The following is a 10,866-nucleotide window of genomic DNA, read 5'->3' as shown; positions in this document are numbered from 1 at the left end:
AATCTGTACCTCATTCCTTCTAAAGCTCTATTAATAGGCCTAGATCTATAAAAAAACCAAAGGTTTTATCTCGTTCACACAACGATCTCTGGTGGCTTTTGAAGACTTTGACGAACGGGTATTGAGCCTGCTGGATCATCTGGATCGGGTCTGTTGTGCTTCGGGTCGGATTTGGTCTGGGCCTGGATCTCCTTGTTTGAGCCTGGATTGGTTCTTTTTGTAAATTAGGCTACAAATTCTGTGGTAATTGGGCCTTTGGGTCTTGTAACTTATTAATATTATAATATATATATATATATATATTATAATAATAAAATGAGAACGACACTCGTCCGAAAACGATTGTCGACAGTTGCCCCTCTTTGCTTATTTTTGTGTTAACAAGAATAAAGCAAAGATAAAAATACAAGAAGTTTTCATCAAGTGAACTTAATGCTTTGTTGGGAAATTCGTTCCACAACTCTTCCATGGAGAGCGAATTTTGATATGATCTTATTCCTGCTTCACTACTTTTTCGTGAACGCTGGAGAATTGCATTGCTTTACTTCACTACTTTTTCGTGAAGGTTGAATCGCATTGCTTCACTACTCTTTCGTGAAGGCTTGAATTTTGATCTTAGAAGAATCTGTTTAACTACTCTTCCGTGAAGACTAGATTCGAACTTGATTTGTTTCCACTACTCTTCTATGGAGGTTCTTACAAATGGTTCTAAGGACTTTTCATCTGGCTCGAAAGACTAACAGATGACCCGAAGGATTTACAAATTACCTTAAGGCTTTACAAATTACCCGAAGGCTTTACAAATGACCCAGAGGCTTTACAAATAACCCAGAGGCTTTACAAAGTACTGGGAAATAATTTAATGGGTAAAAAACTTCTTACTTTTCAAAAATTTCATCTTCTTGAAAATTAAATCATGTGAAAACATCCTGCCTGAAGGTCTTATGGATGGCCATAAGGACTTATCATCTGACTTGAAAGACTGACATATGACCCGAAGGATTTAAACATCATGCTCGTAGGACTTACAGATGACCCGAAGGATTTTCAAATTCGTGGGAAATAATTTACTGGGTAAGAAACTTCTTACTTTTCATTAAATGAGAAATTTTGAAAATTATTTTCTCATTTTCAAAACAACTTGTTGGTTGGGCATGCCCCAAAAGTAATGATTCCATTGTGGATTGCATCCATCTATTCTTCAAATGTTTGCTTCTCTTAACATGATTCATTCATTTGGGATTTGGATTCTACCTTCCACTTGTAAGGTATTTTGTCCCTACATCTTCTTGTGAAAAATGTATTTATGCAAATTCAATCAAATGTATTAATGTAATGCTTGCAAATGATGTTCTTATGAATGCAAAATGATGATTCAATCTTTATTTTACTTTCAAGTTGACGAATTCAATCTTTTTTCACTTGATCATTTCTTTCCAAGGCTCACTTCAGTGATCAGTGTAGCAACTTATGCTTATAAGCTTGCATTTCTGAAGAAACATATGATCAACATGTATCTTTGTATATTTTTTGCCTTAATTTGCATTATATTCTTAGAAGAACTGTTTCATTTATGGAACTATTGCCACACATAGAATTATGACCTTGTTGCCCCATTTTGTCTTTGATAAAACTAACTTTCTTCGTCTGAACTTGTGTAGAAATCTAGTAAAGCTTTCATTTTTGAAAAGAAAATCTATTATCTTTGCAAAATGTAGATGTAACTATGCTAAACTCAGTAGAGATTAATCAGGAGAGCAACATACATTCTGATTTGACTCTTGAAACACATCACAAGAAGGATTTATCCTAATTCTTTTCATGTCTCCACATCTAATCATATATTGAACAAGGTTTTTCAAACCATATCATGCCCAGATGCTTAACAACAACCCATTTCAATCTTAATTGGCTCCACTAGTTTCTTGTTATTTAAATTCCAACGCCTCTTCCATGGAAACAAATCTACATCATTTCTTATTTCTAACCTTGGGGTTAAAAACAAACTTCATCTTGAGTTAACAATTGAAAATACCATATGATCGCAACATTGGTTCAGCACCATAATCACTGGTTCGTAAAATATTTAACAACACATTCATCCTTTCCCGTGGCTTCTGCCTTCTCAACTAGGGAACTCTTTGTAAAAACTTTTGTATAACATCATAATGATACTTCAATAAGAATACAAGTGGGATGCTTTAACTTATCAGCATTGTATCAGGGAACATTTGACAACAAATTCATCCTTTCCTGTGGCTTCTGCCTGGATAATGTAATCGCATGGTAGACAAAACAATTATGTATGGTCAACTCCACTGTCATTGTTTCACCATTTTCATTCTTCATACCTTTCTATCTCATTGGAAACATTTACTCAAATCCATGTTTTTTTCATAGGATGATAAGGGCCCTCAGCATGCTCCTATCATTTGTTTCTTGTTAATGTGAGCTTTAAAAAATGCCCCACAAGAATCATTTTTTTTTCTAAAATGGGTCTTCATAAATGCTTCATATGGATTATTTCTGTCTGAAATGGGCCTTCAAAATGCCCCAACCTTTTTAAGCGAATGTGAGCCTTCAAGATGTCTGAATATATTAAGTTGTAAGACTTACTTTCAATGTTTGTTTGATTTGAATCTCGTGATTCCTTACGGGGTCCAACTTTGATAATGCTCCATCGTGGGTACTTGCGGCTCTCTTGGTGCCAAATTTGTTTATCTTGAATGCTTTCATTCCAGTGTTACTAAAAAGTAATGTTGTCAAGTAACTTGAGAGATTCTCTTCATGTGGCCACAAACTTAAAAAGTGATCAATCTTTTTAACAAAAATGTCTGAGATATGTGCCTTTTTTAAATGTGGTAGTCATATTCTTCTTGACTAGTAGAATCCTTGTCCTTCTTACTATGCTCTGGGATATGTGCCTTTCTTTCGAATGAGGCGATCATATTTTCTTGACTTTTTGTCACAAAGGGAATGTTATAAGTCCAATTCTTCCAACTTTTTTGGTCTCTCGGGCCACTTGCTTTCAAGAATATGAAATGTTTCATCATTCTGGCCTTACTCATTCTTTTTCCTTTAATAGAGGTAGAATATACATCAACTTGCTTCAAGAACCTTTATCATTTAAGACTGTCTTGTTTGAAAATGTTTTTTTCCTTCTTTCTTTATCAAAGAATGAAATAATTTTGTAAAATATTGCTCCTTATAGATTCACAATAGAATCAAATCATAAGACATGAGTTTAATGAATATCAAAATAAATCAACTACTCTTTTAAAAATCATAGTCCTATGGAAGGTGTTAAAATTATTGACTGGTTTAAGGTGTAGGTTGATTATGGTAAGGTAAGGTCTTTCGGTTGATCTAGCATATATGTCTCTTTGAGCGTCCACTAATTTGAAGAAATGGTTGTTACGTTCATCTCATAGAGATACTTCTTGGTTCCAGACTCTCAGGAACGTCTTTGAGATATGCGGTACCTCATTAAGAGCTTTGGATCGTCTCTTATGTCATTGTTTCACAATTCAATATTCGAGCCGCCTTTTTAGGTTTTCAACTCGAATCCTTCTTTGGCTTCAAGACGTTATTGAAAATTTACATATTAAACCCTCTTTTTTCATATCATGCATTAATGATTTTAAAAAACCAATTTTTGCAAATAAAAATCAATCCTGAGAAGCGGAATGAAATAAGAAGATAGTCTATTTTACTTAGAAATCCATGTATGATTAGAATGGACTTTTCAGGGACGTAACGTAAGTTAGAGCTCATGGTTACGAAAGAAAGGGATAAAAAGGCCCAAACAAGTGTTTAAGGGTAATTGAACCAAGGATCAATTCATTCTGATGCCTTCAATATTGCCTTGCTTGACTTGGATCATTTCTTTTTATGGGTCCCTTATATCTCTAACATTTCTTGCGCTTCTTGTTGAATATGGATATGTGAACTGATTGCATTTGATCAACCTTGTAGCTTGAAGCTCAATGAGTCACCCATCTTGATTCAATTTCTTTTTCTTCTTATTTTTCATCTTTTTTCTTTTTTTCTTCTTTGATGGATGAGTATAAGACTTCAATTACTTTGAGTATCTCATTTTTCTCTTGCCTTTCGAAAATTCTTTCGTTTGATCTTCAAGCACTTTGTATTTGACCTACCTTGTATTTCAAACCTCTCTTTACTTCATGGAGATTTGCCTTCGATTGACGATCTTTTACTTCTGCGAACAGATATCCCTCACCTTGCCCCCAGTGTGGAGGGTGATCATTGGTTAGGGTTGAATCAGAAGAAAAATAATTCACGCTCAAATGGGGACAACAAAGGATATATTTTTCTTCTTTTGCGAAGGGATGAATGAAAGAAGGTCGTTCATCATTTCATACACCGAAATCTTTGTAAAAAGAGGTATACCCAGGGGATGAATATTCAGAATTAACTTTTATTTTACATGAAAACAATGTGATTAATGCATGATATAATTATTTAAATCAATCCCTTTATTTATTCTTCTTTCGAGCATTCCCCAATTACTCAAAATTCTCTTTGATAAGTTGATCCATGATGCCCCATCTTGCAGGAAAATTCACGGATAAATGAAAGCTTGGTACTTTTGAGGTCTTCGGTTTCACTGGTACAAAAATGATGGTTTTGTATCTGGAAGGACAAAGGTGTGACTTTTGAAGTTATGTATATGGTGGAAGGTAGTGTTATAAACCAATCAGCTTTACCTAAGACAGTAAACATATGGATTTGGTATCTCTAAAAATAGACAGAGGCATTACTTCAAATTCTCAGATAAATATAGGGTCAAGATTTGGTTTTGGTAAGGACCAAGAATATATCAGGTAAGAATATGAGAGGTCTAATTTTACCACTTGCCAAAGATCTATAATTCTTAAAAAATTAAAAGAATATTTAATTTACTTGATACTAAAAAAAATTCAAAATTAAAATTTGATTCCTTGCACATAACCATAAAAGTAACACAAATTTACAAGAAGACTGAGAAAAAACAAATTTAAACAAGATGCTGAAAATGAAATGCAATTGTGGTAGATAACAACTTCCACTTATTTATCTATAACGTCCCATTATTCCTAGAACGTTAAGTGTGTAATCGGACCAGGATCTTTGTCCTCATTTGCCCCCCATTTCTTGATCATTTCTCTTATCCGGGCTCGTTCGGATGATTTCTCGGACACATAAATCTTTACTTCTTTCTTAGCATCCTTTTGGTCAGATATCATCTCCTTGTTTATCAGTTGGAAGTTGGGCGCAAATTTATATCCAAAATGCTTCTCCTGGTTCTGAACACATATTGCAGCTGTGATGGGCGTAGTATCTGTCAGGTTGTCCAAAGTCCCATTTGTCCTTAGGAAGTTTGATATAAGTGTTCGAGATATTTTCAGGGTGGAATCTTGCTAATTTATTTTTAAACCTATAGGCCAGTCTTGGATTACATCCATGGGAGCCTTTTTGCTTTGATTTCCTTTTCTATTTTCTTGCGTTCTATATTCTTCAAAAGATTTGACCATATTAATATTTGTTGAGGAAACGATTTCTGAGCATTGAACCATAACCCATTATGCTACCTTGCTCTTTTGAATTGCTTGCTCTAAAAGATCCTGGAAATTTCCCTCAAGGTTACTAGGAACCTTAGCTGAACAATCTGGAGTTCCAGTCTGGTTTAACCAAGGAACTTCCTTATATGTCCACTTCTCATTTGGAGGCCACTGTGTTTGGACATATAGCGATGTAATCAATTCGGCTGAGTGTAACACCCCCAACCCGTATCCGACCCGGATACGAGTCCGAAGTGTCACATTGACTTTTTAAACATTCATTCGTATAAAATAGTGGGTAATTTAAAAACTTTGATAACATTTAAATTATTTCAAAACGTTTACAACAGATATCAGAGTTCATACCATTTATATCTTTAGACTACATGCCAACTACACTCTGTAAACAGTACATACATTTTCTGATCTGACATTTGGTAAGGAAAACTGACCTGTCTTGCTCCGCATTACTCTTTCCTCTTCTCGAAACCTACGTGTGAAACAATCACACGCTAAGTCGAAGACTTAGTGAGGCATAACGACTTACAATGCACTTCATAACATATATCAATACATGCATGTTCTGTTCTATCATGTTATACCAATTCCATGCATTCTTCGTATCATATAAAATCATATCAGATTAATTACAGTAAATACATACAGACACATAATTCATCATTAACAGTTTATCATGTAATCACATACTTTTATTGTTAACCTTTTCAATTAAACACTATACACACACAACATCATATGGTTCACGTAACACATTTCAAACCACTTATAACCCCATCGTATACATATCACATTCAGTATGCTTGTTTAATCACTTTATTAGCCCATGTACACTAGTGAGAACTTAAGGTATGTGAGTACATTGAGGTTGTGCACACATATGCTGTCACCACAGCTCGATCAATGTCCCGAAGGACCAGTCCATAGATTCCGAAGAACCTAGGTAATCAGTCTATATGTCCCGAAGAACATAGGTAAACAGTCCATATGTCCCGAAGAACATAGGTAAACAGTCCATATGTCCCGAAGAACATAGGTAAACAGTCCATATGTCCCGAAGAACATAGGTAAACAGTCCATATGTCCCGAAGAACATAGGTAAACAGTCCATATGTCCCGAAGAACATAGGTAAACAGTCCATATGTCCCGAAGAACATAGGTAAACCCTCGACCCTTGGCATGCCAACTATACCCCTAGCTCTCACATAACATGGGCATTATCATTTATAACAGTTCACATTACTTATTCATATTCTTTCTCTTATAACCACATATCTTTTCTTTTCAGTCACGTATCACATGTACGTGTAATCATTGATCTCATAACCACATGTTCCTTCTTTTCTGTCACATACCACATATATCTAATATCATATGTTGCATGCAATCACATAGATCTTATCTCATAACATATACTTGTAGTCACATAGCTTCTTTTCATATTCTCATAGGATCACATAGTTCATATCTTATACTTTGTTTTCTCATGTTCACATAGTTCAGTTTCACATATGTTCATATATATAACCATTACATAGCACATACTTCTCATAACATTACATTCAAAGCATGTTAACACATATAATCATGCATACATACAATTCATTCATATACGTATAATCATATATTCATGCATTCTAACAGAGGAAATAGACTTGTTGCAAGTCTTGTTTCCATTTAGCACCATAAACTAATTAATATGCACTCACCTGGCCTCACTAGTCAATTCCAATCTCTTATCTTTCCCCTTGATCGATCTTACTTGCCAAACGTTCCGGAATTCTTTATGCGTAGAATCTACATAAATGTACATTTCGAGGTAATCATTAGATACCTACACCTTGTAATTGAATACTAGCAACTTAAACGAACTTATTAAACCAATATTAACATTTTTCTTTAGGGGGAATCGGTTCCCAACCATGGGGGTATCGATTCCCTCAAGACATTCTGGAATTCTATCGTTTGAAGGGGTATCGGTTCCCCTTGAATGGGTACCGATTCCCCTTGCCCAGAAATCATATTTTCAACCCGAAAATTACTTCATTTCCTCTCAAACACTTCATATATCATCCCTTTTCATTCTTAACTCTAGTACACATACTTAACCCAATCTATATTCATTTATTTCATCTTAAACCTCAAAATCCTATCTTCCATATGAGATTCAAAAATCATACCAAATTTTCAATATGTTCTAAATCCAATTATATCACTCCAAATCTCTTAATTTAACTATTGACAAGTCAAATTTAACTTCAAATTCTACTTATCAATTCCTTTCCAAAATTTCATATAAAAACTCCAAATCTTTAATCTCTCTTAACCCCTCCATCCTTTGTTTTTAAGATGATTTAAGCTTTCCTTAAGCTTAGTTATCATCTAATAATCAAAACCCAACCTTAAAATCAACAATTCATTTACAAACAAAGAAACTTACCTTTGGCTTGCTCCCCCACGTATGAAGAAGAAGAAAGGAGAAGAGCACTCTGGAGAGTTCCCTCCCCTTTTCACGTGTATATCATTCCTTGAATGATCAAATGACCATTTAACCCTTAATTTCCTTTAATAATTACTAAATAACCTTCAATATATATTCAAATAATCATTGAATTATTTCATTCTTCTACTTTAGTCATCAAATTCTGAAACTTTACAATTTGATCACTAACCCGGTATTGAGGATGTTACACTGAGAGCATTTTTGAATGCAATTTTTCACTTGAAAAGTTGAAATGAGGAAATTGAAAACCATGTATTTTCTTTTTCTTCTTGATTAGCCTCCGACCCCCTTTTTTATGCTCTTCTTTTTTTAGTAAAGCTTATCTCTCACAAGGGTTCCTTTATTCATTGTTGATCCAGTGGGACCATTTACGACCATATCTGATTTCTAAAAATGACTTGATATATCATGCTTCTTAATAGGTCGTTGATCACCTGTCATTGTTATTTCGACTTCACCATTGACATTCATAGTCCCACTCAATTCTTTACAACAAAATCCTCTAGTGGGTTTTCTCCATGGATCACAACGTTCACCATCTCCACTAATTTGGTCATTTGTTCTCTTGATTCATTCTGGAAATTTTTTGCTTGATCGATCATCTCTTGTTGGGTGTTTGCAAATTGTTCTTGGAATCTTTCAATCATTCTCACTCATGCTGATATCTCATTCATTTCTTTCAATCTTTTAGAGACCTGCCCCGAATAACTTTAATCTACTTTTAGAACATCTGTCATGAAATCCTTCATAGATTACTCCCATGTTTTCATGATGCTATGCATGATAACATGCTATGCAATTTATGACGTACAAAAATGTAGAAATGGAAATGCAAATTGTGTAATGTAAACGCATGTATGCAAAAATATGACATTCATAAGTGACCACCATAGAACAAGCTTCAATTAAACAATCGTCTTATTTAGTAAATCACTTACAAATTAACACCTATAGATGATATGAAGATACAAATGCAATACATAAGATAAACAACAAGTATCATAATTATACGTGGTATCTATATTTAAATCATAATCTCATGCTTTCTAGTTTACATGCTTGTTTGGAAAATAAACCTAACAACATGATTTCTAGTTCGCATGCGTTTATTAGGACAATAAAACAATATTAAGTAAATAAAAAGACTCAACATGCTTTTCATTGTGTACTAACCTTACGAGACTCATTTGGGTTAGGCTCCACCTAGATTCAAGTTATAGGTTTATTATATGCTGGGTTTTGGCTCTAAGGTAAAAAGGGTCAATGAATTGTCCTTTTGCTGGTGCCCCCCTTGGACTGTCAAGCCCTCAATCCTGGTCCATTACAGACTTTCGGATTGAGTTCAATTCGAAGGAACACACTTCCTTATGTCCATACGGAGGTGAAAACCACACGAGGAACATAAGGTGTGAGCTCAAGGAATAGTCCCCTATCCCATACAGATGTGAAAACCACAAGAGAGAGTAGTTTCTCATTCAAGCTAAATAGGATAAGAACGGGGTTTTAGCTCATGTCATGAATGCAATGCTCAATATGTGAGGAAAAGCATGAAAAGAAATAAACAAATAATGTACAACACACAAATATAAAAATAATCTTTAAATCTAAAAACATGTAATTAAATCTGAAAAAAATAGCAAACTAGTTAGTACAACTATTTATACAGAAAAAGGATTATTAAAATAATCAAGGAAAAAACTAAATTAAAAAAATTTAATTTTATTGCAAAGACAATTAATTAATAAACTGGTGGCTTGACTCTCTATATGATTACATTATCCCCAGTGGAGTTGCCAAGCTATCGAGACGTTTCTCTGCCCGGTGACGGAGAGTGCAAATAGTACACCTTAGTGTAACTAGTCTCGAAAAAGTGAGTGTTTATCTTCCTTGAATAAGATGAAACACTATGTTGTAGAGTCGCCACTAATCTTTTAATATGGTGAGATTGGTCACCAAAATGTTATATTATTCTAATACAATTCCTAGGAATAATATTAAAATAATACAACAGAGGGTCTGTTTACCAGAAAAATGAGTTCGGGAGTCTGTTATGTATGAGGAAGGATTAACACCCCTACAACGCCCAAAATTAGTACCATAGTTTACTAATTAATGTCTTTGCAATAAACAAATAAATTTGTATTTAATTTAACTTATAATCCCATAAAAATAATAATAGAAATATCATTTCATACCAATAACCATTTTAAAATACCTTCCTAATTAATTAAGAAGATATTTAATGATCTATTGTATGAAATAATACAACTTAAATACATACATATAATATAATGATTAAAATATGAAATGTCAAAATTATATGTTACTATATGTAAATTATTTCATACTTTAGCTACTAAAAGTATAAATAAAATAATAATAATATAAATAATATAAAATTAAAAATTGGTACTTAAATTGTAAAATAACCACAAGTAGTGACACTTATTGGAAATATTACAAAATCTATGTACTATTAGTATAATTTAACCTATATTATAATTCATGATTAAAATATAAATTATTAAAAATATTAAGGACAAAATATGATATTTATCCTAAAAATACACACATATATATATGACAGTGACCGAAACGTAAATAAATAAAATGCAAAGACTAAGTTAGAATGAACAGAAAATCAATCCAGTGACTAAAATGGAATTTTACAAAATATCAGGTACTGCGGGTATAATTTACCCGTTAATGAAATTACGCAAATACTCTTCCCCAAAATGACGTCGTTTAGAGAGGGGTATTTATACCCAAATTTGACCCTTAAG

Source organism: Hibiscus syriacus, unplaced genomic scaffold, assembly GCF_006381635.1.
Source record: "Hibiscus syriacus cultivar Baekdansim isolate YM2019G1 unplaced genomic scaffold, ASM638163v2 tig00110653_pilon, whole genome shotgun sequence".
Lineage (NCBI taxonomy): Eukaryota > Viridiplantae > Streptophyta > Magnoliopsida > Malvales > Malvaceae > Hibiscus > Hibiscus syriacus.
This window is presented reverse-complemented; position numbering follows the sequence as displayed.